The sequence below is a fragment of the Danio rerio genome, chromosome 17 (assembly GCF_049306965.1).
Source record: "Danio rerio strain Tuebingen ecotype United States chromosome 17, GRCz12tu, whole genome shotgun sequence".
NCBI classification, from domain to species: Eukaryota; Metazoa; Chordata; class Actinopteri; order Cypriniformes; family Danionidae; genus Danio; species Danio rerio.
This window is the reverse complement of record NC_133192.1, coordinates 48,205,207-48,232,130: the sequence shown is the minus strand read 5'-3', so window position 1 is coordinate 48,232,130 and position 26,924 is coordinate 48,205,207. Positions and strand designations below refer to the sequence as shown.

Below are 26,924 nucleotides of genomic sequence, written 5' to 3'. Positions count from 1 at the left end.
TTAGTTGGTGTTTATAAATATGTTATCATTTACTTTATATTTAATGAGTGAAAATATATTCGGTTGTCCAGTTTAGGGTAACTATGCCTAATAAAACTTTGATTCATTCATATTATTTATTATTTTTTTACTTTAAAAAAATATTAAATTTCAAGTACTAAGTTTAAAAATGTTTTCGGCTGATATTTTTCATTTTATATTATTTATTAAAGTTGGGGTCATTGTATGTGGCGATCTATTTTTTACAGTCTATGCTCGCTATCCCAAGGTTCATTGCGATCCCAAGGTTCACTGCGGTTTTCCACAAGGTAAGTAAAAAGTAAACAAATAAACACGATTTGTTGATAAAGCATGTACTGTGAACTAGCGACGTTATCTAATTACATCAAGTTCATTTATTAAAAACATATTTTTCTCACATATAACGTTGGTCATGCATTAGAACAATATATACATTTTAAGATAAGGAACAGTGTAACCAGATTGTTGTTTTCCACAATAGAATTCGTGCAAAAATATTCAATATGCAACTCTAATAATACAAATGTATTCGTAATTGTTTCAATATTAAAGAACATCAAGTGTTTCCAAAGGTTTATTGTAAAAACAATTATTTTCCATGCCTTAAAACACACACACACACACACACACACACACACACACACACACACACACACACACACACATATATATATATATATATATATATATATATATATATATATATATATATATATATATATAGCATATAGCATAACAAAAGCTCAAGTATAACTTAAGCTGATGTATGTCACACAATGAATATCATACACTATTACCAGTACAATTTGGCCTTTACCAATTTATTTAATAAAATAAAGAATCTATCATCTCTAAATTGTGGTAAAGAGGCACAACAAGCTGTCTTCTTTTCAAATATTATGTCAGTCAGGATGGCAATGGTAAAACTCAAGGATTACCTTGCACCTTCTCAGAAATTTACCATTGATCATATGTATTACAAGTGGCTGGATTGTTTTTAACACAAGCAACGTTTTTTTAAATCATTATCTTAAACAGATTAAGGCTCATTTTGGACTACACTTACATTACTTTACAACTGCTTAATGCAGTACTGATGTATCTAGTAGTTTAGTGGGTTTAACTAATGTCACATCTGTTTTTATTCATTTCAGATGCAGAAACTTTTGACATATGAATTCATCTTGACTAAGGGTAATGTTTTTGTTCAGAATTAATCATTATTTAAAATCATTGTATTTTCTTTGTTATTATGTACAGATTTTAAAAGAATGTACTTTCTTTTAATAAAGAACTCTTCACAGCACTGCAGCTAAACAGTCACAACCTCACAGAGCTGCACAACTGCCCCACTCAAGATCAGTGTTGAAGCTGGAACCTCATCTTGTGTACAGCAAAGGCAGAGCTGAAAATTCACTGTTTGTCTTGTATTGTGTGGTAAGTCATAGTTTAATTAATTTTTTTATTTTATTGCAACACTAAGTAGTCCATTCTGTGGCCAATATGATATAAAGGGCCTAAAATGGGACTGATGTGATCATTGTTTTGATTTCTAGATAAGTACTCATGGGGCTACACATGCAGCTGAAGTTAGCTTCATTGAGTAGGACATTTCTTTCAGTATACTCTTAAAGAGATTCACCCAAAAATGAAAATTCTGTCATTATTGACTCATCCTTCACTTGTTCCAAATATGTCTGACTTGCTTACTTCAGTTAAACACAAAAAAATTATATTTTAAAGAAAGATGAAAACCTGCAAACATTAACTTCCATAGTATTTGTTTTTTCCTACTATGCATGTCAATGTTTTCAGCTTTCCAGCTTTCTTCAAAAAACTTCCTTCATGTTCAACACAAAGTAACTTGGAAGTTTTTTAAAAAGGTTTACAACCACTTAAAGGAGAGTAAATAGTGAACTGTTCCTTTAACCCAATCTAGTTGACTTTACTAGAAAATTGTATAGAAACCCAGTGGCTTAAACCCCTTACATTTTATACAAGGTACAACTTAACAGCCATACTTGAATTAAAATATTACTGTAAGTTCAAGAAGATTGTAAAGGTTCTAGGTTAATTTAAAGTGGGCTGTTTAGTTTCACCTTGTGTAAAAAACATAAAGGATTTAAGGCAACATGTTTCGATGCAGTTTTCTAATAAAGTCAACTAGTTTGGGTTAAGAGTGTAATGGTTTACAGTAAAAGCAGTAAATCATGCAGGCATAAAATAAATGTTTAGCCATGTAAAGCAATAAGCTTGTTATAATTTAGAAATATTTTAGGGTGAAGCACAGTATGCTGTTGTAGTTTTCATATAATTGATGAGTCAAACATGAGATGTGTTTTAAATTGCAAGACGTGAATTAACAATATGTTCATCAAGATTCAAATCTTGCATCTTATATTTTTTAAGGTTTTGGCCCAATAATACCCATATTCTGCTATTTAAAAAAACATGCTGGAATTTGTGTCAGCATTCCCTTCAATGAAAACTACAACAGTGGACATCAGTGGTAATAAAAATGTATGTGAAGGATAAGGGTGTTCATAATGAGAAGTGCAGTTACTATCCTGATCTCTGAGTTTGTAGAACTGACAGATCTGCTTGGAATACATGGAAACATACTGGAAATGTTTAACCTATTATACAGTTAATTCAAGAGTGCCAGGTTTAATGACACTTTACATATATAAATAAATATCACTGAACTTTCTAAATGAAACCTAACACTAATTCTTTGTTCAGTAATGATGTTGTGCACTTCTAATACTTTACAGTGGCAAAACCTGGAATAACACATGGGAGCCCTCCAGGAATTGCTGACACTTTACGCCCAAGTCTCCTCATGCTAACCGGATTGGAATATGACAGTCTAGTCAGCATAAACACCTGGACTCGCCAAGCACACTTTGGTTCTCAGTGTTTTGTAAAAATAGTTTTTGCTATTCTTCAGTAAATACTTGAATATGTTTTGAACTTATTCTACTTTTGATGTTTAAGTTCAGAAAGTTGTTATTATAAACATAATTTGCATTTGTCATGAACTTGACTTCTTGTTGTTGTGAAAGCTGTTTATTATGATGGCATTTCCAAAGGCATCATTTGAAAAGATTTTTTGCAGTGCAGTTTTACTTGAGCTTGACATACCAGATGTATGACATGAATAAATATCACAAAATAAATATAATAATAATAATACAAAATATACATTTCCTTCAATTATAATTGTTTTTAATCATTTATATATGTATGGTAATATATTATTGCATTAAAAACTTATAAAATATATATTTTTGGTTAAAATATATATTTTTGCATTTTTGTGTGATTTTTATTATTTATTTTTATTTGTGGCATTATAAATAAATTATAAATGTTTCATTAAAAATGTATTGTGTTTATTTGCATACTCATTTACAATGAACTACTATTTATACTATTTAATGGGCACTATATTTGTCATTTAAGTTTGACATATATTTATATTTGTATACCTACATGATGCAGGGTTTAGTTACAGCAAATGCTTGAAATGTTTTCAAACATGAAGCTTTTTTATTATTTTATTATTCGTTTCAAATTTAGTATACTGCCTATGATCTGGTTTTACTATGATCATTTTGCACATCTGGTTACCCCCACAAAGTAATCTCACGGTAAATATACATTTGTATTTTTAATAAGACAATAAATAGCATGTAATATTAATACACATTTTGATTTTTAAGTTATATTATAAGGTTATAATCAACCTTCAGCCGGAAGATTACCAAATAGAGACAAAGTGTGACGTAGATTGCGACGTTGTGATTGGACTATAACTTCAAAGCCAAATTAAAAGATCCTTCGTGTTGCTAACTATGTTTTGCTAACTTTGCCACTTTACTAACAGTGTCCTTTATCAATGAGTTATCGCTGTGTTTTAAATAGTTAACGATTAACCAAGATCGTAACCCTAAACTTAACCCTAACTACACCTTTCAAGGAACTACAATTTGTAGCGCCATGTCTTTCCCCTCCCATCTATACAGCGACAAAGGATTGTGGGTAATGTAGTTTAAAGCCTTTTTGTAATAAAATGGAACAGATACAAATTTTAATGAACTAAAGACTATCTGAATAAGGTCATTGTGCATATATTTATGACATATATGAAAGCCAGGCATAAATTTGTTATTTTACAATGAGTATTTTTTAAACAGCTTTTATTGACTTGATCAGTATATATCAGACTATTATATCCAACATTATTTATTGAACATAGCATAGGTAATAGTCTTGCTGATATTCTCTCACTCATTTCTCGTTTGAAATGTGAATACTTTTTCCTTTTCTACGGGGCTCTACTCATCCCCTTTGAGTAAAAGGGCAGTTAACCTATGTAGATGTATTATCTTCAACATGGACAAGAAATTGTATTGTCACATGTACAGTTGTGGTAAAAAAAAAAAAAAAAAGCTGTAAAAATAAGCTAAACATTAGTATCCTCTTTAATTACAAGTTATTATCAATAGTGATCTATGTTCATCACAAATGTTATGAGTTCAGAATAATATGTATGGATGTAATTCTGAAAGTGTGTTTCATTAATGGTCATCATGTGATATTTAATTGTTTTCACTTTATTTGAAATATGGATAAAAGCTCTTTTAAAATATGTAAATGTTTATAAATAAAACCTTTTTAAAGACATGTATTTGTTTAAAAACCACTCTTTATCTGATTATTTTTACTTTCTAAATCTTCAACTGTTTGTGTAACAGTATGATTTGATGACAATGGATGAACTTGTGTTTAATAATGATTCCACATAATGTCTTTGTCCATAATGTATTTGTTAATTATTTTCTTTATGATCAAATGATTGTAAGATTTGCTGCATTGTAAGAATCATGAAAATATTGAGAAATGAGGTAACAATGATGAAAAGATATCCTTTCAAATGCTGCGAATAGTTCAAACCTCCAAATTATTAAAAATACATAGCCATTAACCAACAAAATAAAAATGCAAACATTTAAATTATCTAAACTAGAAGTAAAATAGTTCTGTGCTGTATTTATAAGTTACTGTGTAGTTCTATGTCTACCAAAAATACATATTTCAATACATATTTTATTTTCATTCATTCATTTTCTTTTTGGCTTAGTACCTTTATTAACCAGGGGTCGCCACAGTGCTATGAACTGCCAACTTTTCCAGCATGTTTTTATGCAGCAGATGCTCTTCCAGCCGCAATCCATCTCTTGGGAAATATTTTATTTTTTATCTTGCATTCAATAAAACATTATACAAAGTTAATTTTTATTTTCAGAATAACAACAGTCGCACTGTTATCTCACAACAAGTGCAGCAGTTTTTTGTTAGACATTCTAACAAATTAATACAAATGTTTCAAAGTAAGGACAAAAATAAAAGGAGATTAATTTTTTTTTTTTTTAGAAAAATCCATGAGGACCAAATGGATCCATCAGATCTTTGATGTAAATCATAGGTTAATTTTTCCAGAGGTAGAAGTGTGGTTGCCTGACTCAGCCACATATTGACTGGAGGTATCTGAGCAGTGGACCATAATAATGTACATTTTTTGCCCAAGTATATGCAAAAATTAAATTTATCATAAAAATGTATCATAAAATTAATATTTTAAAAGCTCTTAATGTCACTTAATGTAATAATTTCATTTTAATATAGAGTTCCTTAAATCGTTATATGTTGTAAGCAGTTAGGCATACAATAATGCTCTTAATTTACAACACTGATTGATTTTAGAGGAATGCTTACATACTGTACATATCTATGTATTTAAAAAAAAAAGACAATTTGGTTATAGATGATGACAATTTTATTTAATTTTTTACAGATTTTATTACATGCTTTAGATTCAGGGTTAAGGTCATCCTCTTCTGGATTACAGTAAAAGAAAATCCACAGTCAATGTCATACTCATCAGCTGGAGCTTTATTTAAAAAAAATCTATGTTCTCTGCTCCAGCCAAAACTTGCAGGTACCTTGCAGGTCTCTAGATTGCACCATCGTATTGTTGTTTATTTCTCAGTTATTTTGTTGCTTTTTGAGAATGATGATCCATAGACCTTTTAACCCCTCTTCGTTAAGGCCACATGTCGAATCTTAAAAGAAGAACACAACAACATAAAAATATATTAATATTCTTTGGACTGGGTAACCTTATGCTTATGTCTGTGCCAAAAAATACAAATACATACCAGTACTTTTCAGTAGCAAACAAGCAAGAAAGTTCTTTGAAAGAACCAGGATGAGTTGAAAGGTATTTATAGTGGTTGACCATCTCTGCCACAAGAATCCACTGCTTCTCCTGAAGAATCCTGACTAGCAGGATGATGTTGAACACCCTCCTCTTTGTTGCTGGGTCAGCAGAGTCTGAAATATATTTATGAAAAGAAAGTTGTATAACAAGGATTATACGTCAACTTTTAAAGAATCAACACTGACAGAAGTCTAGTGTACATACCATGCAATATGACAAAGACATCCATATCACTTCTTCTTTTTGTTGTCTTTGCTTCTGCTACTGAAAAAAAAAATGACAGTAATAGTAACACAATTTTTCATGACTACATGTAATATTAATAAGAATTTCCTCACCCTCTGCCCACTCCTCTACATCACAGACCAAAGTCTTCCAATTGGTTTCCAGTCACTGCCAGTTTCATGGATTCTGTTTTGCAACTTGCTTTGCAGAGCTGTTGTGGTCTACAATGATAAGCAATCAAAAAATCACAATACTATTTAAATAGGTTACTGAACAACTAAAACAAATTCAACTGGATATTGTTACCTTCTGATATCAACAGGTCAGCGAGATGGCCAAATTGTTGAATATCTGCTAATTCCAGCACATGACCATGAGAGTTACAGTGGCATGTCTGGTCACTGCAATCCTATAGAAGAAATATTGCACTGTTCAACCTCCTTCCCAAAAGTAAAACCAGGCATATCCTGGTATGCCTCACTCCATTTCACCTGGTTAACATATACAAACAAACAAACAAACAAACAAACAAACAAACAAACAAATAAATAAATAAATAAATAAATAAGTAAACCAATAAGTTTTGGCATTTACTTGTAGATCAGTTTAAGACAATCACATAGTTCATCTATCTCAGATATAAACTCATGTGATTAGGCATGAAACACACTAAAATCATGGGCTTAAAGATGGTGCTGAAACTTTGGACAGCTTTTTGCAACTCTTTGGAGGTAGTGTCATTAGTTGATGTAGTCCACAAATCTTCCTGTCAATTTTTAATCCTTAGCTGTAAATAAACCTTCAAAAATGCCAGTGTTTGAAAAAGGAATGAAACAGTACAGAACAAGTGCATAACAGTTTATATCTTCTAATCTAATTTTCTTAGGTGAACATCACAGAGCTGTTTTCTTGTTAATTTAGTTTCAACACATACAGTTTAAAGTACCTCGTGCATTCTTGAAATGGTTATGCTTATGGTTCATATCTACTTAAATTGGCAGTATATCTAGTGTGGAAGCAGAACAGATGAAGGGCTCTTCCTTGCAAATACTATCCACCTTGTATTGCACAGACTCCCACTCAAGAATATCTCAGAAAAATGTCTGCTGAGATCTTAGCAGTCCATTAAAAATAATTATACCAACATCTTTTCCACCAATGGAAAGAATATAAAAATACTTTAGGATATATTAATACTTGCATGACCAAATCTGAGATAAAAAGGCCATCAGTATGCCTTAGTTTAAATAAAACCAAAATTTTACTCTAGCCCACTGTCACCTAGGTCTACAGATACAGGGACTAATGGAAACAATGAAGTACACACTGACAGTCACTGGAGCAAGGCCCTCTCACAGTTGGGAAGATTGGAGTTCCTATGAGCTGTACCAGATAAAAACAACAAAAAAATGTACATTTATAACATTTCTAACTTATCCTAAGACTAGTAGACAAGCAGCATAAGCAGTTCTAATTTCCTAAACCCCAATGTGGGCAGTTGATGGCCTATAAGGTGTCATAAAATCAGACAAAACAAAATACTTTCTGAAAAAGAAAAAAAATGGTTGGCCACTATCAACACCCAGAACAAATAGTTTTAAACAATTAGGCCACAATATTTTGTGAGCTTATGCTGTAGTTTTTTAATGTTTGTCATAAACAATAGTAATAGTAAAACGAATGCGCTTCTTTCTGTTATTACAATAGTAGTGAAAGAATAAATGCATTTTATCTCATACAATCACATATGCCTAAACAATGTAGATATTTAATATACATTGAATGAAAAACTTCACTAACCCTTGACTGATTCCAGAGTGGTCTTGGCCTTCCTTACATGGTGGTGCTTTATGCAGATCACCAAGTTGTCATCAAAACTTGAGCTTATAATTGAGATCTTGATGATAAATCTGAGTATTGAGGAATCACTCATGGTGATAGGCAGAAACAGGCTGAAAGACACAAGAATTAATCAAACAAATATAAATGTGTTAACAGAGATAGAGAGAGAGACAAGTGCAATTTAACATATAAACATGGGTAAAGTGATTTTACTTTTTGCTTATTAGAAAACAAAATTGGATTTTTAAAGAAATCTAAAGAACCTGAAAAGAGCAAAGAAAAAATATTCATATCTGAACAGTGAACACCTTATAATGTACACCTGTATATATATATATATATATATATATATATATATATATATATATATATATATATATATATATATATATATATATATGTGTGTGTGTGTGTGTGTGTGTGTGTGTGTGTGGTAGATTAAGCTATTTTTTTGTTTAGTTTTGTGTTGTACAATGAATAAAATGTGCTCAGACGGGCAAAATTTCTGCCTTTTTCCTTTAAAGGCATGGAAAATAATTGTTTTTACAATAAACCTTTGGAAACACTTGATGTTGTTTAATATTGAAACAATTACGAATACATTTGTATTATTAGAGTTGCATATTGAATATTATATATAGATTTTGCACGAATTCTATTGTGGAAAACAACAATCTGGTTACACTGTTCCTTATCTTAAAATGTATATATTGTTCTAATGCATGACCAACGTTATATGTGAGAAAAATATGTTTTTAATAAATGAACTTGATGTAATTAGATAACGTCGCTAGTTTACAGTACATGCTTTATCAACTAATCGTGTTTATTTGTTTACTTTTTACTTACCTTGTGGAAAACCGCAGTGAACCTTGGGATCGCAATGAACCTTGGGATAGCGAGCATAGACTGTAAAAAATAGATCGCCACATACAATGACCCCAACTTTAATAAATAATATAAAATGAAAAATATCAGCCGAAAACATTTTTAAACTTAGTACTTGAAATTTAATATTTTTTTAAAGTAAAAAAATAATAAATAATATGAATGAATCAAAGTTTTATTAGGCATAGTTACCCTAAACTGGACAACCGAATATATTTTCACTCATTAAATATAAAGTAAATGATAAAATATTTATAAACACCAACTAATCTCCAATAAAAATATATTATGCAGCATTAACGTAATATTTAATGTTGACAGTTGAACTCATCTGAGAACTCACCGCTGATGCAGTTTGACCAATAGCAGAGCGGCGTTAAACTCACTGTGAAGGGATGTCACGTGGGCCGAAGTTTATTCATACAGTAGTTTCGACCCCGTTTACAGACGCTTTTCATGAACAAAATAAAAATTACATATTTTTAAAATAAGAAAACTGTGATAATAGGCGTAAATCAGGTTTTAAAAAGTTTGTTGACATCTATTGGTAATTATACGAGCCTCCAGCGTCTCCATATGACGCCTCAGGCTCAGGCACAGATTCTATAGGGAATCCCTGCACGTCTAAATATGACGCTAAAGGGGTACCCTGTGCGTCAATAACTGACGCCGAGGGTTCCTGACCAAGCGTCAGTATGTGACGAGTTGGGAGTGAGAACGTGTTGGTGAAACGTAAGGGGCGGGACAAAGGTCTTTCTGTGTTACAGTGACAGAAAAAAAACAACAACTTAAAAGCAAATGTTTAATTGGAATAATGCTTTTTGGGTGTTTTCACTATAGAGATGTCTATTATTCATTTCTGCAAATATTGCAAGTGCTTTACTTTAACACGAGAGCGCAGTCATGTACGTTAATCGCTAAAACTGGGTATGCAAGCTCTTGAATAGGCTTTTTCAAATGAACTGCAAGTCCTCCTATGATCTCATCATCGTGTGTGTGTGCTCAGACTAACAATTGTGATTTCTTAGTAGAAATTATTTAACTTTGCTCCTTGACTGAACTTAGTCAAAAACTATTAAATATTTAGAATTAGATTGATGCATGACCGGTGACAATGCTAACAGACTTGTTGGCTGTATTGTGAAGTGAAACTTGGCCTAGCAGAACTTTTAGTAAAGGTGAAATTTTTGTTTTCTTTACGACAAATAATTATACTTCAAATGTTTCTGGATGAGGTATTTATGTAATTTATACATATTAGGGGTATTCAGGTCTGTCTTAAAGCATCACTAAATTGTACAGGCATTACAGGTCAAAGCAATCTGTTACATTTATCAAAAAAAAAAAAAAAAAAATTAAAGCACTGCTTTGAGAAATTTAGTGTCGTCATATTTCAAATACCTCAAGTGAAATGAAGAAATTTGTTTTATTATTTTTATTACTGACAGTGTTTTTGTCTTTTTTGTAAAATTATTTCAGTTTAAGATCAAGTGTAAAGTAAAATCTTGTATAGACAGCAATGAGCAAATAATAAAAAAAATGTGTAAAATGTGTAAATAAAACTGCAAATTTAAATATTTTCATCATATACTTTAATTAAACATTTCAAAGCTTGAAAGTATTTTTTAAAAATGGACAAAAAGTGTCTCTATGGCCTTAAAAACTATGTGGTAGTTTTGCCAGTGCTATTGAAAATGATTCATTGTCATGAAAGAAAAAGTCGATCATACATTACTAGTGCAAATTCCTATATGTAGCTTTGTGAGTTAAGCAATTAAACCATTTTAATGATTTTATACCTGTCAGATTTTTTCATAAGTAATGAACTAGTACTCAGAGTAGTTTTTTAAAAGAGTAATTTTTAAAGTATTAGTATTATTTACTAAAATTGAATTATAACTTGAGTAAAATATTCTGTTCTCTTTCTGTTAGAGAAAAACAAATAAAAAAAAAAAAATTCAGAAGCACATTTAGTGTAGGTTTATTATATTGTTAATATATGATTAATTAATTATTATATTATCTATAATAATGGTTTTTATTTGTATAAATGGATAGATAGTTCCTATGCAGTATTTTTATAAATTGCTCAGAAGACTTTTCAGGTGTTCAATACATTGCATGACAGTCTCTGTCTATTATATTCCTAATTATTAATATTAATTAATTATTATATTTTATTAATGTTTTTCTAGTATAAATCAACAGATAGTTCCTATGCAATGTTTTTATTTAATGGGTTCCTGAGAATACAAGCAAATACAAGTGATGAAAGTAGCTGGAAGTAGGTGCTGGAAATAGTGCCTAAAAATGTAAAAAATTTATTTTTATTAGGCTGTGCCTGGATGAACCCTGTATGAAATCAGTGTCACATTTTTAATCGTGAGGTGATGTTAAAATAAGTGATGGTCAATTGTAAACTCTCTTAGTTGCGTGATGTATGATGCTGAACTGTATTCAAATGTTATAAACAAAACACCAGATTTTGAAATTTAATTGCAGTATGTCAATTTAGTTTATCTGTGTGTGCTGCGCTCATAGACTTTAGAAAACGGCGCTCATTTGTTTGATTTCTTTTTGAGAAGCTGCGCAAGCCTCAAAAATTGAAAGTCCTTGCACCCTCACTGAGTCTGAAACTGTCTTATTCATTCTTTCATATTCATTATTTGGTGGTCCACAATTGTCAAAAACACCCTTAAAAATATTTGTTTCGGATGCGAAAAATGCAGAAAGTCTAACCATCCAAATTCATTTTTATGACGGACGGAAGATGCAGAGGCTGCAAACATATAAAACGTAAGGTCATATATATGCAGGGGCCCCAACTGCAATGAACTAGCTTTGGGGGGCCCAGCTTGCAAAAGGTTAAAAAACCCTGCACTATCAGGTTATCCCGTTTTTTTTAAGTGCACAGTTTGTTTCACATCACACATTCTTGTTTTTCTTTTTTGTATCAATTTAAACATCTTCTGCTCTAACTACGAAATATGTTTTTTGAAAGATTTGACCTTATATACACACATACCTTATGCTTCCTCTTAAAAAAAAAGTTGACCTTCTTGCTTTGCTGACTGACTGCATCTACAAGCAGAGCTGATGTTTTGTCATTTTAAAGAATGATTAATTGATTGAGTGCAGTTTAGTTTCTCTTCTGACATATTTCACATTGAAGCTTTTTATTTGGGGAAAAAAAACATTTGATAACTTGTGCTGTAAATAAAAGGAATACATATATTTTGTGCTTTTATAAATTCAGCCACTTCTTTGCAAATCAGTTGACTGGGTTTTTAAGAAATGAAGTTAGATACTCTCATGAACCATGATTTGCTGTTAGCTGTAGCAGTCTCAAAGACATCTATAATACATGGAGTGAGCTATTCATCCCTGTTCATCTCAATGGTAGTTTCTTGGCTTGCAAATGAACTGTGTTATTAAAGAGTGCAGATGGGGAATTATTCAAACTGATAACATGAGCCTTATCGTATTTATTTAAGTCACCGATTTGTGAAATGTATTGAAAGAAATTAGCAAGTGTTACATGTGAAGTTAATGAAGGGTTTGTCATTGTTTGAAATTAAAATAAGCCTACAAATCAATGACTGTGTAGGCAATACTTATTTTGTACAATGCTTTCAAGGGATAGTTTACAAAAAAATAATATTATTTGCTCACTATTAACTCACCCTCAAGTGCTTGCAAACATTTATGAGTTTCACAAAATAAGATATTTTAAAGAAAGCTAAAAACCTGTAACCATTGACTTCCATAGTATCAGTTTTTACTGCTAAACACACAAAAATTCACAAGACATGTTAAATAACAAAATAATTTAACTTGCTTTTAATTTGACACATGAACCTGTGCGTCCTTTAATGAATTCAATGATATTTTAATTTAAGTAATTTATACTTTTTGCTGTGAAGTGAAGCAAAGCACTCACTGGTCTGTTTCATCTCCTGCTTCATTAACAGTGTCGCTCTATTAAACAGCCCTAGCATGTGCACTGATCTCTATCAGGTGGCACAGCACAGACTCCAGCTGTCCAACTTCACATTTCACTTCCCACTTCTCCTCTTGTTACCATGACAAGCTTCTGCTCCTCACCCCGAAGCTCTGCCTTTAGTTTAGCGTGTCTCTGCGGCAGCTAAACACTTCCGTCCACCTGCCCACCCAAGCAGTCTTTTAGCCCTTCAGCCAGAGACGTCTTTCAGTAGATCTGTCCAGTCCTGCTCTGTCGCCAACCCCCCAACCCCCTCCCGTCCGCCCACTGTCGGACCCATTAGCTAATAGACTGGGGTACAGGCCGGCTGTACATCACAGGAACTTTGCTGTGACAACACTCCACTTACTAAACCAGCTCATTAGCTAATAGAAAGGTAAAAGTAGGGAGGGAAGGAAGGAAGGAAGGAGGAGGGAGAGAGAAAGAGAGACAAGAAAAAGGATTGTAGGCGTTTTTAATCTTTCTTTTATTGTTTACCATGCTACTCTGAATTTTCACTCTGAAATAGCATATAAGTGTGGCTTAGTAATAAGTCAAATTCCTGCACGCCGCCAGGCCAACCACTGCATACACTTCCAACTGGCAAATGACATTAACTAATGGGTTGTTTGCTGTCGTGTCGCGGTGCGCATTCACGGTTTCAGGAGGCGTGGTTTTAAAACACAGTCTTTCCCATGCCGTCCAAAGCTAATATGCTAACCGATTAGCATTTTGGCAGATCACCTACTGCACCTTTAAGCTACTGCTTCAGGGTTATATTCATTATTGTATTATATTATTATATTCGTTCATTTAGCAACTCCACCATGCAACTTCTTCATCTGTTTTCTCATGACAGTTAGCTTACTCAGCGTTGCCCCCTGTGGTTAGAAATAACAGTACAAAGGTTAGCGCGTCAAATCTAAAAAAGCCTCCACAACTTGTTGCTATGTGTTAATAACTATGATGGTTGGAGAAAATGTAGATGTTAATAACAGGGATGGTTGGGTTTAGCATTGGGGAATGTGTAGACATTACTGACATCATAGTTTTGACAAAACTTCAAGTTACGCCTCTACTACAAGTTACACCCTCTTCATGTTACGCCTCTGTCTTGCAGTCCCCAGGAGGACCCTACCTGATTGATGTGTTTTTGTTACAAAAGTATTTTACACTTTAAAAAAAAAAAAAAAAATCAAATCACTGACTTACAGTGGCTAAAAATAGAAATTGTACGGTATCGATTCACTACAGTACCTAACACTATTATACAGCAATTTTTACAATTTCATACTACTCCAACTGTGTTTATCTGATAAAAGAAAGTCATGTATAAAGAGAATGGATCGATGATGAGTAAATCATGTTTCTTGAATGATCTATTCCTTTGAAAAAGCATTCTAAATTACTTTCTATGGTCATTTAGCCTGGAATTGGAATGTTTTATTTATTAAATCTCACTAATTGACAAAATCATGCCTTTTCATAAAATTTATTTAACATTTAGATGTTTGCGCTAAAATTGGCAGGTCATCCTCTGATGAAATACTACAGGGAGTGTGTTCCTTTGAGCCCACGACGGCGTGGGTTTGTGGCATCATTGAATCAAAGCAGAAAAATCACAGCATTTATATGCAGAGAGATCTCTAACTAGCTATATCCAGTTACCGAGGAACACACACATACACAGTTTCAATCTGGAGAGCGTCACAGAGTAAGTAGCTCTTGTTAAGTAATGATCACATTCCCATAACTATGATGAATGACTTTTCTGATGGCGTTTGAAGCTCTAATTTCAATTGAAAGGGAGTTATATTATTCCAACACAATCCTCAATGCATATAAAAAGGTTATGATTGATTATAGTGTGTGATTTGTACAGAAGGTTAGATTGAGTTCATTCTGTCACCTGGTTACTTTTTCATCAGACAATGTTAAAATCAACTTGATGTTATAATCTGTTTCCCTGACATCTCACTTGCATCTGGTGCCAAACTGTGTTTTTGGAGAGTGTGTGTGCATTGAGGACATTATCAAGACTTGACCCATCTGTCCCTTGCGCAGGATTTCTGGAGAAATTTGGAGTTAATCCTTCCATCTTTCTGCGCTCACTTGGCAATAGCAATGCCAATGAGACTGAGGGCAAACACACACTAGATAAGCCCTTGCAAAGGCAAAACAGACCCTCGTTGTAATCCTGACCCTGTCTGTGTGTAGAAACAAATTCGACAAAGGGACCACACCAATCTGACTCACAGAGAGGATGGACTGATAGCAGTGTGTATTTGTATGCACAAACGAAATCGCTACTACATGTGATTTGTATGCTGAATGCTGAATTGTATGCTGGTTCAGTGTTTAAGGTTGTGGAAGGTGCAGTAAACTATGCACTGTACTTGCATGGCTATATGCCTGGTGGTTTTAAATATCTTTTTCATTGGATCACATACTTTAATAATAATAATAATAATAATTCGTTACATTTATATAGCGCTTTTCTGGGCACTCAAAGCGCTTTACACAATGGGGGGGAATCTCCTCATCCACCACCAGTGTGCAGCATCCACCTGGATGACGTGACGGCAGCCATTTTGCGCCAGACCGCACACCACACACCAGCTGATTGGTGGAGAGGAGACAGAGTGATGATATGCCAATCATGATATGGGTAGGGTTAGGAGGCCATGATGGACAGAGGCCAGGGGGCAGATTTGGCCAGGATGCCGGGGTTAAACCCCTACTCTTTTTCGAAGGACATCCTGGGATTTTTAACGACCACAGAGAGTCGGGACCTCAGTTTAACGTCTCATCCGAAAGACGGCGCTCAGTATAGAGTCCCCGTCACTATACTGGGGCAATAGGACCCACACAGACCGCAGGTTGGGCGCCCCCTGCTGGCCTCACTAACACCACTTCCGGCAGCAACCCAGCTTTCCCAAGTGGTCTCCCATCCAGGTACTGACCGGGCGCAGCCCTGCTTAGCTTTAGTGGGCGACCATGTGAGAGTTGCAGAGAGCTAGCTGCCGGCTACTTTAGGGATTTTATTACCTTTCAAAGACTGTAGAGTAGGCAAAGCAAGGCAAGTTTATTTATTTAGCACATTTCATACACGATGGTAATGCAAAGTGCTTTACATAAACAGGAATAAAAGAAACAAGTATACGAAATTTATATCATCAACGAATTTAAAATGAATAAAAACAGATTAAGTGTGTTTAAACTGGTTTTTAAAGGAATAAAAAAAGGAAAAAAAGACATAACAGTGTGAAAGCACAGTTAAACAGATATGTTTTATGCCTTGATTTGAATGTGCCTAATGTTAGAGCACATCTGAAAATTTCTGGGGTTCTATTTAACGGTCTACGCGCAAAAGTGTAAATTGCAGGGCAAAAAAGCATTAAGGGTATGTCCAAATTCACTTTTGCTATTTTAAGGACAGAAAAATAGGCAGTAAGCAGTAACAGGGAGTAAGGTTCAGTTGTTCAACATTGATGGTCAATAAATAATTATACATAGTAGATAGTGTGTGTTTTCTTCGATTATTATTTAAAAACCAAGTAATACACCCTTCATTTAAATATCTCTCACTTGTAATATGTGAGCATATTTACTGTACAAAACCTGTCAGTAAACTATGAGGGCAAAAAAAAATAAATAAAATAAATAAATAAATAAATAAATAAATAAATAAATAAATAAATAAATAAATAAATAAATAAATAAATAAATAAATAAATAAAAATGAAATAATTGTTCATTAATTTTAATGAAAGTTAAATGTTAAAAAAAAAAAAAAATGTTCAATTAATTGTGATTTTGCTTTTAGGTCAAATCACCCAGCCCTAAAATTTATAGATTTATATTTAGGCTAATAGTTTTCGAACTGTTATTATAAATTATTATCTTAGATTAGCTCTAGATTTTTCTAGTACATGAAGAAATAGAATATTGTGAAGTATCCTATAGAAAATAATAATTATTTGTGTAAATATATTTGTGAGGGGAGTACACATTTATGCACTAGATAGAATACATAGAATAGAAAACATACTGTACTCTGTAAACATGTATTGTAAAATTTACAACCAATCAATCAATTTTTAAAATTCAGAGATGAACTGGCAACCCTAAAACTATATTTAGGTCAGTTGATGGAAAGTTTGTAAAGATAATAATTACAACATCATTTTTATTAATCTTGACAGAAAGGTTGTGCTCTGATGGAGAGTTCTGCCGGGGCTCAGTGTCTTTGCTCTATTTTCTTTTATGTGAGATTATGTAATCCACAGAGAAACGAATAAGGACTGGTGACTGGCTCAAGTGTTTGTTCACTTAAGGAAGGTGCAGAAAAAACACAATGCAGCACAGATTGGATTGAAAAAAACTGCTTTTACTGGTCTCAACTTAACTGATTTAACCATAAAGTATTGTACAGTAGTACACAAAATGTTACTTCAGCATTATATGTAATTTCATAATTATTATTAGAATGATTTTAAATTTAAAATAATATGCCGTATATATACAGTAAAGGCAGTGATTAGCACGTTCGCCTCACAGCAAGAAGGTCGCTGGTTCGAGTCTCGGCTGGGTCAGTCGACATTTTTGTGTGAAGTTTGTATGTTCACCCCATGTTCACATGGGTTTCCACCGGGTGCTCCAGTTTCCCCCACATGTCCAAAGACATGCAGTACACATGAATTAGACAGGCTAAATTGTTTGTTGTGTATATGTGTGAGTGTGTAGTTTTTATAAATGTTCTCTTGCTAAAAATAATAAACATTTATTAAACAGAAAAAAAATATTTAAACTAAAAAAACTAAAGTAAAATGAATAAGAATTTTAAGATAAACATTAATTGAAAATAAATAAATACACATAAATAAATACACATTACATTGCATTACATTAATAGGAATGAAATGGTACAGTATATATTTTATACATTGTAAGAATAATATGAAATTACACTTTTCTTTAACTAGTACAAACTGATGTACACCACATAAAACATAAATGTGATGCGTTATTTTCAATCATAACTATTCATAATAAAGTCTTTTAAGTGAAGCTTAAACATTGGTATAAAATCAGTTATTGGTTATCAATAACAGCTAAAAATTCCATATCGATGGATTCCTAATTACATTATATATAAGCAGTGCTATAGTGAAATTATTGGTAGTCTAGTACAGTATTTAAATTATATTACAATAGCACTGCTTTTAAATAACGTAACTAGGGATTCACCTAAATGGAATTTTTGACTGATAACTGATAACTCTTTAAATTCTGAGGCTGATAGCCGATATTTTAGCTAATAAAAAAAAAATATTTTCTCATTTTTCTGGATGATTGCAAAAACAAAAAGCAAACATACAGTGAACAACTGGTTGTATTCTAAAACCTCAACTTCAAAAAAGTTTGAACTGATATATTTGACTATTTTTTTCTATGGACAAATTTCCTTTATATAAAAAGCATAACTAAAGCAACCAAGTCACTATATATTATGTAAATATCTAAATAATATCAAAGTATCAGTAAAATAATAAAACAGTGGCGGGCAGCAAGCATGAGAAGTGGGTCAACAAGCAGAAATATATATATATAAATTGACTTAAAGATATAGGCCTAATAAGTGACGCAATGTTCTGTCGCCTCACAGCAAGAGGGTCGCTGGTTCGAGCCTCGGCTGGGTAAGTTGGCATTTCTGTGTGCAGTTTGCATGTTCTCCCTGCGTTCATGTGGGTACTCTGGTTTTCCCCACAGTCCAAAGACATGTGGTACAGGTGAATTGGGTATGCTAAATTGTCCGTAGTGTATGTGTGTGAATGAATGTGTGTGGATGTTACCAGAGATGGGTTGCGGCTGGAAAGGCAACTGCTGCGTAAAACCTGCTGGATAAGTTGGCGGTTCATTCTGCTGTGGCGATCCTGGATTAATAAAGGGACTAAGCCAAAAAGAAAATTAATAAATTATATTTTTGATGTCAGACTGATAACAATAACTTTCTAAAAGGTCATTTATTGACTGATATCAATATGACCACAGATATATTGTCTATCTCTATATAATATAATATAATATAATATAATATAATATAATATAATATAATATAATATAATATAATATAATATAAGAAATACAGGGATGCATAGATTTTTGTCCGATATCCTCACCAAAATTTCTTTACGTTAGTAGGCCGATGCCGATATTTTACACAGTGAACAAACAAAGTTTATCGGTTTCGAGACACCTGACTAATTTTGTTGTTGTATCAATAACGATAACATAAAAAATTGCATTTATCAGCCAATATTATCACTAATAAATTGTGCATCCCAAAACATAATTATCAAACAAATATACACCAAATAAATGGCAAAGAATATGCATATTGTTTTGCTACTGAATATGTTATAGTTATTGTAGTTCATTCAAACAAATTAAAGGCTATTTTAAGTAATTAAAATGCAGTTAGTGATAAATTTGTTGTATTTTATTGACAAAGTGGTACATTAAATTATAAATAATAAAAATCATGAGAATAAATTTAATCTAATACTTTCACATCACATCCTTTAAAAAAAGGATGTATTGTATTGTAATAAAACAAAAATTGAAGCATCTGCATCTCGTGTACTTGTACTCTTGGTTGAGAATTACTGGTGTATAAAGAGGAAGCAGGTAAAGGAGAAGAGTGATTGTGAGAGAGCCATATTAATAAAGACAGACAAGGCAGACACACAGCGATGTTCATGAGCAGTACAGCTCCCTGAGGGGTTTAATGTAGTCACTCCTCCTCGCTGCCAAGCAGAATCACCCTGGCAGGCTTAAAAAGCTTCATCTGAAGGCTCAGACTGTGGGAGTTGGAAACCCAGGCTGAATATAAATACACACACACACACACACACACACACACACACACACACACACACACACACACACACACACACACACACACACACACACACACACACACACATACACACACACACTCTCACACACACACACTATCAAGAGCACAGACAGGCAGCAGAACTCCCTCAACAAAAGATGGTTTGATTTATGGTAAATGTTAAATTGTTGGTGAAATTGTGTCTCTTGGACAATTCAAGGACCTGGATGAGTGCAGTTTCCAACAGCGCTAAAGAAATATTTTTTCATTGAGCTCTAAATAGATCTTCCTATACATAGTCTACACTGAATTGAGAAAAAACATCCTCGTCTCGACTTTTCATTCACCCCAACTCATCCTCCACGTTTCCAAGATTTTAACAGCAGCAGTAGCATGACGCTAGCTCATGGTGGTTTATTTATAGCTTTTTTAAAATAATGTGCTGTTATTTCTACCATGGATTGTAGTAGAATGAAGAAAATGCTACAGTTCTACAATTGTGACAGCTTTGCCCAATCCCAATTCTACCCCTTAGACTACCCTTGTTTTGCAAATTCACGTGAAGGGGTAGGGGTTTTCCAATTTTCTTTAGCTTGAAGGCGTAGGGCTAGGGGGAAGGGCAAGATAGCCCTAGAAATTTAGATTTTTCAGGATCACACTCGAAATCAAGAGGTATAAAAATCTCGCATAATACACCATCTAAAAAAACAATCAATTTCACTATTTAAAATTCATAAGTATAACTTGTGTATAGCAGTCCTACACCATACTTTCACATCTGACACTAGATGATACTCGAATACCTTACCTGAATACCTTCGGAAATGTCTAGTGGCTGGGTGGGACTTTTTACAGTGTCTGGTATAATATTAAAGTAGTTTTCGTGTGTTTACATAGATGAATATGGCCGTGTTGTACAGTAAATGCACAGTACATTTATGATCTTATTGCCACATTATATAACATGATATTGTTGCCTTCAATCATTTCCTGAAGAGAAATATTAAAAAAATTGTGCAACTGGAATAACTACAGCAGTCGCTATCGTCAATCTCATATGAAGTAAGAAATTGTGATGACATATGATGACTTGTGCAGGTGCTGTAGTGCTGTCCCATTTTATAGGGGTACAATTTGAAGCCCTTCCCCTTAATACTCGAGGGCCAAGGGGAATGGGGTTGGGGTAGGGGTAAAATAGAATTGGGGTTGGGCCTTTATATTGCACATGTAGGAAGGAGACTGATATACTGTAAATGGAATAAAAAAACTATACAATTTAATAATGCAACTGACTGAAGTCAATAAATTTCCCACTGAATAGTAAAGGCAATTAAAGGTATACTTCAAACAAAATCGAAAAATACCTGAAATTATGTCATTTCGAATACACCATTGAACTACCATTGGCTTATGATGATTATGCAATCGGTGAGTGGGTCATGGAGCTCTGCCTTACTTGACGTGCTTCGTTTTCTCGCAGTTTATAGACAAACAGGAGAAAAACATCCAGCACAACATTACCAAATTAGCAAGATGAATATGCAGAAGGATCACATATAAATAAAAAAAGATACAATTAATTGACGCAGCTTTTGAAGGTAAAACTTTTCTACTATACTGTAAAGGCCTTAAAGGTATACTTCAAACGAAATTGAAAAATTACTCGAAATTACGTCATTATGAATACATTTTGGCCTCAATCATTTTCTTTTTGCGTTCACCAAAACACTCACCAAAGCAGACTTTTTGGGGGAGTTTGTTTTATTTCTAAACACCATTGAACTACCACTGGTTCATGACGATTTAGCAAACGGTGGATTTGTCTCTGCCCTCTTTAAAGTGCTTCGTTTTCTCACAGTTTATAGTCAAACAGGACAAAGACATCCTGCACAACAACACCAAATTAGCAAGATGAACATGCTGGAGGGTCACATTCGAATGAAAAAAGATATAACTTAATGACGCAACTTAATAAAGTTAATGATTTTTACTGTCCAGTTAATGTCCAACTTCTAGGACTTCTGGGATTGTTGATCAAAGATTGTTGACTGATAACTGTTTAAATCTAGTGTTTCGGACAACAACTATAATAAGACTATAACTATAATGGCCATTACTGGAGGAATATACTAAAATCAGTGTGATCCAGAAGTTGGTGCAAACCTTTATTTCAGTAGTATGACATATTTCCTGGTAAAACTAAATATTGAGAAGGGGGTGGGGTTTATTTTTTTTGTCTTCCTAAATTTCTCTTTTACTTACAGTAAAGTAACAGTTTTGGGCATGGCTTTGTTTTGGGCAGTTCCTTAAACTGACATCATCAGAGAAGATAATGGTGAGATGGTTGAAATAAGATTTCCTGGTAACACTTTATAATAACTACACACTATAAATCATTTATTAAGCATTAGCAAATAGTGAATTCTCTATCTGTTAAGTTTTACTCTACATTAATAAGCGTTAGTAAGCACTTTATAACTGCAGCTACAGTAAATGATTTATAGTGTGTAGTTATTATGTGGGTTTCCTTCAGGTACTCCGGTTTCTCCTACAGTCCAAAGACATGCACTGTAAGTGAACTGAATAAACCGTGTGAAATGAATGTGTGTAAAGTGTGTGTAAATGTGAGTATATGGGTGCTTCTCAGTACTGGGTTGTAGCTGAAGGGGCAGCTAGTTTTCTGCAACTCTCCCATGTTTGCCTACTGAAGCAAGTAGGGCTCTGCCTGGTCAGTACCTGAAGGGGAGACCACATGGGAAAGCTAGGCTGCTGCCAGAAGTGATGTTATTGAGACCGTCTTTCAGATGAGATGTCAGGTCCTGACTCTCTGTGGTTGTTAATATCAGGATGTCCTCCAAAAAAGAGTAGGGCTATGACCCCAGCATTCTGGCCAAATTTTCCCACTGGTCTTTGTCCATAATGGCCTCCTAACCATCCCCATAATACAATTGGTTTCATTACTCTTTCTCCTTTCCACTAATCAGCTGATGTGTGATGTGCAATATAGCTGTCGTTGCGTCATCCAGGTGGATTCTGCACACTGGTGGTGGATGAGGAGACTCCCCCAAAAATGTGTAAATGTAAGTAAATGTAAATAAATGTAAGAAATTGTTAATTATTATTAAAACATATGCTGGAATAGTTGGCGGTTCATTCCACTGTGATGACCCCTGATAAATAAAGGGCTGAGCTGAAGAAAAAGTAATGAATTTTTTCATGCCAGATCTTATGGATTTCCACAAGGCATGCACTGATGACAAGGCTGTTGAAAGCTGGATGTACAATGTTAGAGATGGATGGACAATATTCTCTGATGGAAGCTGCTGTTGAGGGATAGCAATTTCCTTTTATTGAGTTCATTGACTGTGCCTTGTGGGTGTACAGATCCTCCATAGCACTGCTATCAACACAGACTCCCTAGGACGTTTACTGTCAACAGCCATCCCTCTGCCTACTCTTGATACATTATAATAGTGTGCTGGATGAAAAGAGAGATCCTCCACTTTTGAAACCGAGGATGACGGCTATACCTGCCACACACCCAGAGCTAGAGTCAGCACCTGTCACACACATTTTCAGGCCAAAACTAATTCAATGCACTTCAATGATATGATGCTTTTCCACTGCATGGTATCACTCGGAATGGCATGTCTTGTTAAAAGTTGCACTGCATATACTTTATTGATGTCTTTATAAGCAACATAGCAACATGAACAGATAGACAACAGTGGAGCTTTTCACTGGAGAAATGTTCTCTTTCTACCACCGCACAACTGTAGTTGTATATGCTTCTTGTGGCCCGTTTCCACTGAGTGGTACGGTACGGTACGGTTCGGTTTGGTATGCTTTTATGACCGTTTCCACTGTCAATAAGCATACCAAACCGTATCGTACCACTTTTTCGGCACCCTTTCGAAAGGGTACCAAAAACGAGAAAGGGTGCCAAAAGGTGGTGCTACACGCGCAGCCGAACGCTGATTGGTTACAGAGATACGTCACATTATCGTGGAGCTAAACAGAATTTAAACAAAGGATCTGCCATGTTCTAAGACACAGCCGAGAGAATACATGGATATACTATATGCATATAATAACAAGCCATGGATGACCACAGCTCAAAAAAACCTTGTCGTCGTCTTGATGAACAGACACATATCCTGTTGTTGTTTTACGAGCCCGTCTAAAAGTACGAGCGGTATTCGCTCTCTTCCGGGAGTTCGCGATCAAGTCTATATTTGATATAACAAACTTCTTGAGCTGATGATAATGACGTGTGTATGATTATTGAAGTGTCTCCATCATCTGATCCATTCAGAAAGAAAAGGACAAGCGCGAGTGTGAAGCGTGGAAAAACACTGGAGCCAAAGTGTTTTAGCAACCTGAATCATGAACAAAATGCCATATTTATCTTTGCCTTTTGGACTATTATGAACTGGGAATGACAAAATTACTCTCTAAAAGAGGTTACATGTGCTGGTGAAGATTACAGACAGAGAGTTGCACTGACTGTGGGCTATATTGCATGTGTTTTTGAACTCAAGTAAGTACTAAATGTATGTTGTGTGTAGTTTTTCTGTAATTGATAATATATCGGAGACTTTAAGGGGCTGTATGTGTTTATATAGGTTGCATTTATATATTTAATTTATATAATTACAAACGTTACAGGAGGCTATTTTGCACTGTCATTGATCTGCAGTTATAATCATATCATGTTCATAGAAAAGTTAGTAATAAAAATTTATAAACAAGTATTTATGTGTATAAAGCATCTGTTTTGTGAGAAGTGCTTCTCATATGATATGTAAGCGACCCGTACAGCTTTACTGTAGACATTTATTCAATCGAGCATGACGTCGACTTAAACTTTATGGCGTACACCACGCCAACTAAAAGGGTACCCTTTGTGGTGGAAACCTAAGCCTGATAAAGGTGACTCGTACCGACCTGAACTGTACACGTCAGTGGAAACGAGCCATTGGATACCAATGAGAGGAACTTATTTACTTCCACTACTGATAGCGGTACAGACAATTTTTAGGTCCATTTGTTCAATGATCCTTCAGTGGCTGTGCTTAATTTTTTTTTTTAAATCTTGGTGTCTTACTTTGCAAGTTCAGTGATGCAGGTAGTGACTGATTCCCTCATGGCCAATCAGTTATCTGCAGCGTTTGTACTTCACATTTTTACATCAGTACATCTTGTTTGGAATCTCAGCCGATATGATACAAAAAGGTACCAGACACTAAGCATGATTACAGGAAGGTGATTTTAAGAAGTGTTTTGGAATTGAAGCTGCGGTCACACTAGAGTTTGATAATGCGAAATTCTGTCGTGCGGCGCTGCAAAAAGGGGCGGGAATAAACAAGATTATTAAAAGGCATAAAAAAATTGAGCGATTGCTTTATGTTTTAAATGTCTGTCTGGAGAGGTCATATTGTGATCCTTGATCCATATTGTGTGTGGTCTCACACAGTCAAGTGATGCGAATTCGCAGGTCATAGTTTACCAAGCTTGAACTTTGCACCGCAGCAACCTGCAAAACTTAACGCATGACCCTGCGTTTCCGGTCTAACGCATTTGCGTGCGTATGAATGGAAGTCTATGGGAGGAAAACCCCAGTGTGACTGCAGCTTAAAACTGTCTCTGTAATCCCCTCTAAACCTTCAGCAGCTGCTTTCAGATATAGCAGCATTTACTAAACAGAGCCAGTTCATTGTCAAGCTAAGCAAAAAGTTGCGGACAATTTAATCTACCCCAGAGGTGCTCAACCCTGTTCCTGGAGATCTACCTTTCTGAAGAGGTCAACTGCAACCTTGATCAAATGCAGCTGTCTTTAATTAACAAGTGCTCCTACAGATTCTGCTTGGATGGTTTAGTTGTGTTTGATAAGGGATGGAGCTGAACTCTACTCGAAGATCTCCAGTAACTGAGTCAAATGACCCCAATCCACCCCATCCTAAAATTGAAGATAATCATGTGTGATTTCCCAACCTTGTCTCTTCTTCGTGGCATATTTGCAATAGATCCTTTGCAGTTTGATCACAGGGCTATGCTTCCCTGACAACATGTGCATGAGAATCCCAGGGGTTGCTAAATCACACTCTCAATTTCATTTCAATTAATCATGCAGCCCTAGTGCTAGGCATGTAAATTCCCACAAAAAGGAGCCATGCTGAGCTATACAATCAGTGGAAAAGTAGCAAAAAGTGTCAGAGCAAGATATAGATAAAAAAACACTGGCTCATTGATTTGATTATGGAATCAGCTTATGACTCCAGTCTCTCATTCTCAGCCAAGTCCTGCAGTTTGGATACTGCAATCCTGCCCAGTATCCTTTCCTCCACATTATTCATCTGCACGCTACATTCATGTCTCTAGATTTACCTGCTTCTTTCGTGCCTCCCAGGTCCTGTGCTCTAACTATTGTGGTAAACACCTCTTCCTTCTCCAGTCTATACCGGATCCTTCTCCAGATACTGGTGCTAAATTGGTACTTTTGTTTAAATGGCACCAATGCCAAAATGGGGCCTAAACAGATTTTTGAGCCACAAAGTTATTTTACAATTTTAAAAATAATTTTAGTTAAACAATATCAAAATCAGTGAATTCCTTTTTTTTTTTAGGGTTGGGGCTTATGACTACTTTTACATGGACATCAGTAAAAGCCTTATCATCAGCCTTTATGTGAATGAGACAATAAAATGATTAAGGTTTTTATATGAGTTGCTTTTTGAATGTCCATTGTATGATCCTGTTTTATATGTTATAGCACATAGTTC

The 26,924-nt window shown here is 34.3% G+C and overlaps 1 protein-coding gene and 1 long non-coding RNA gene across 10 annotated transcripts in view; one reads left to right on the top strand and one right to left on the bottom strand.

The window, feature by feature from the left end:
• The window catches only part of eml5 (EMAP like 5), a 247,950-nt gene that overhangs the window by 34,118 nt on the left and 186,908 nt on the right, over positions 1 to 26,924 (top strand). The window lies entirely within an intron of this gene.
• LOC110438050 (uncharacterized) lies at positions 5,841 to 9,923 on the bottom strand. Of its 3 annotated transcripts, none has more exons than XR_012392980.1 (8): positions 9,606 to 9,923; positions 9,224 to 9,283; positions 8,333 to 8,484; positions 6,839 to 7,023; positions 6,646 to 6,753; positions 6,512 to 6,571; positions 6,246 to 6,420; positions 5,841 to 6,149 (listed from the first exon to the last, which is right to left on the bottom strand). It is a non-coding gene; the product is annotated as an uncharacterized lncRNA (long non-coding RNA). The 3 variants fall into 3 exon arrangements; XR_012392981.1 differs by having other exon boundaries at positions 6,512 to 6,568; XR_011007065.2 differs by lacking the exon at positions 9,606 to 9,923 and adding an exon at positions 7,864 to 7,915 and having other exon boundaries at positions 9,224 to 9,266.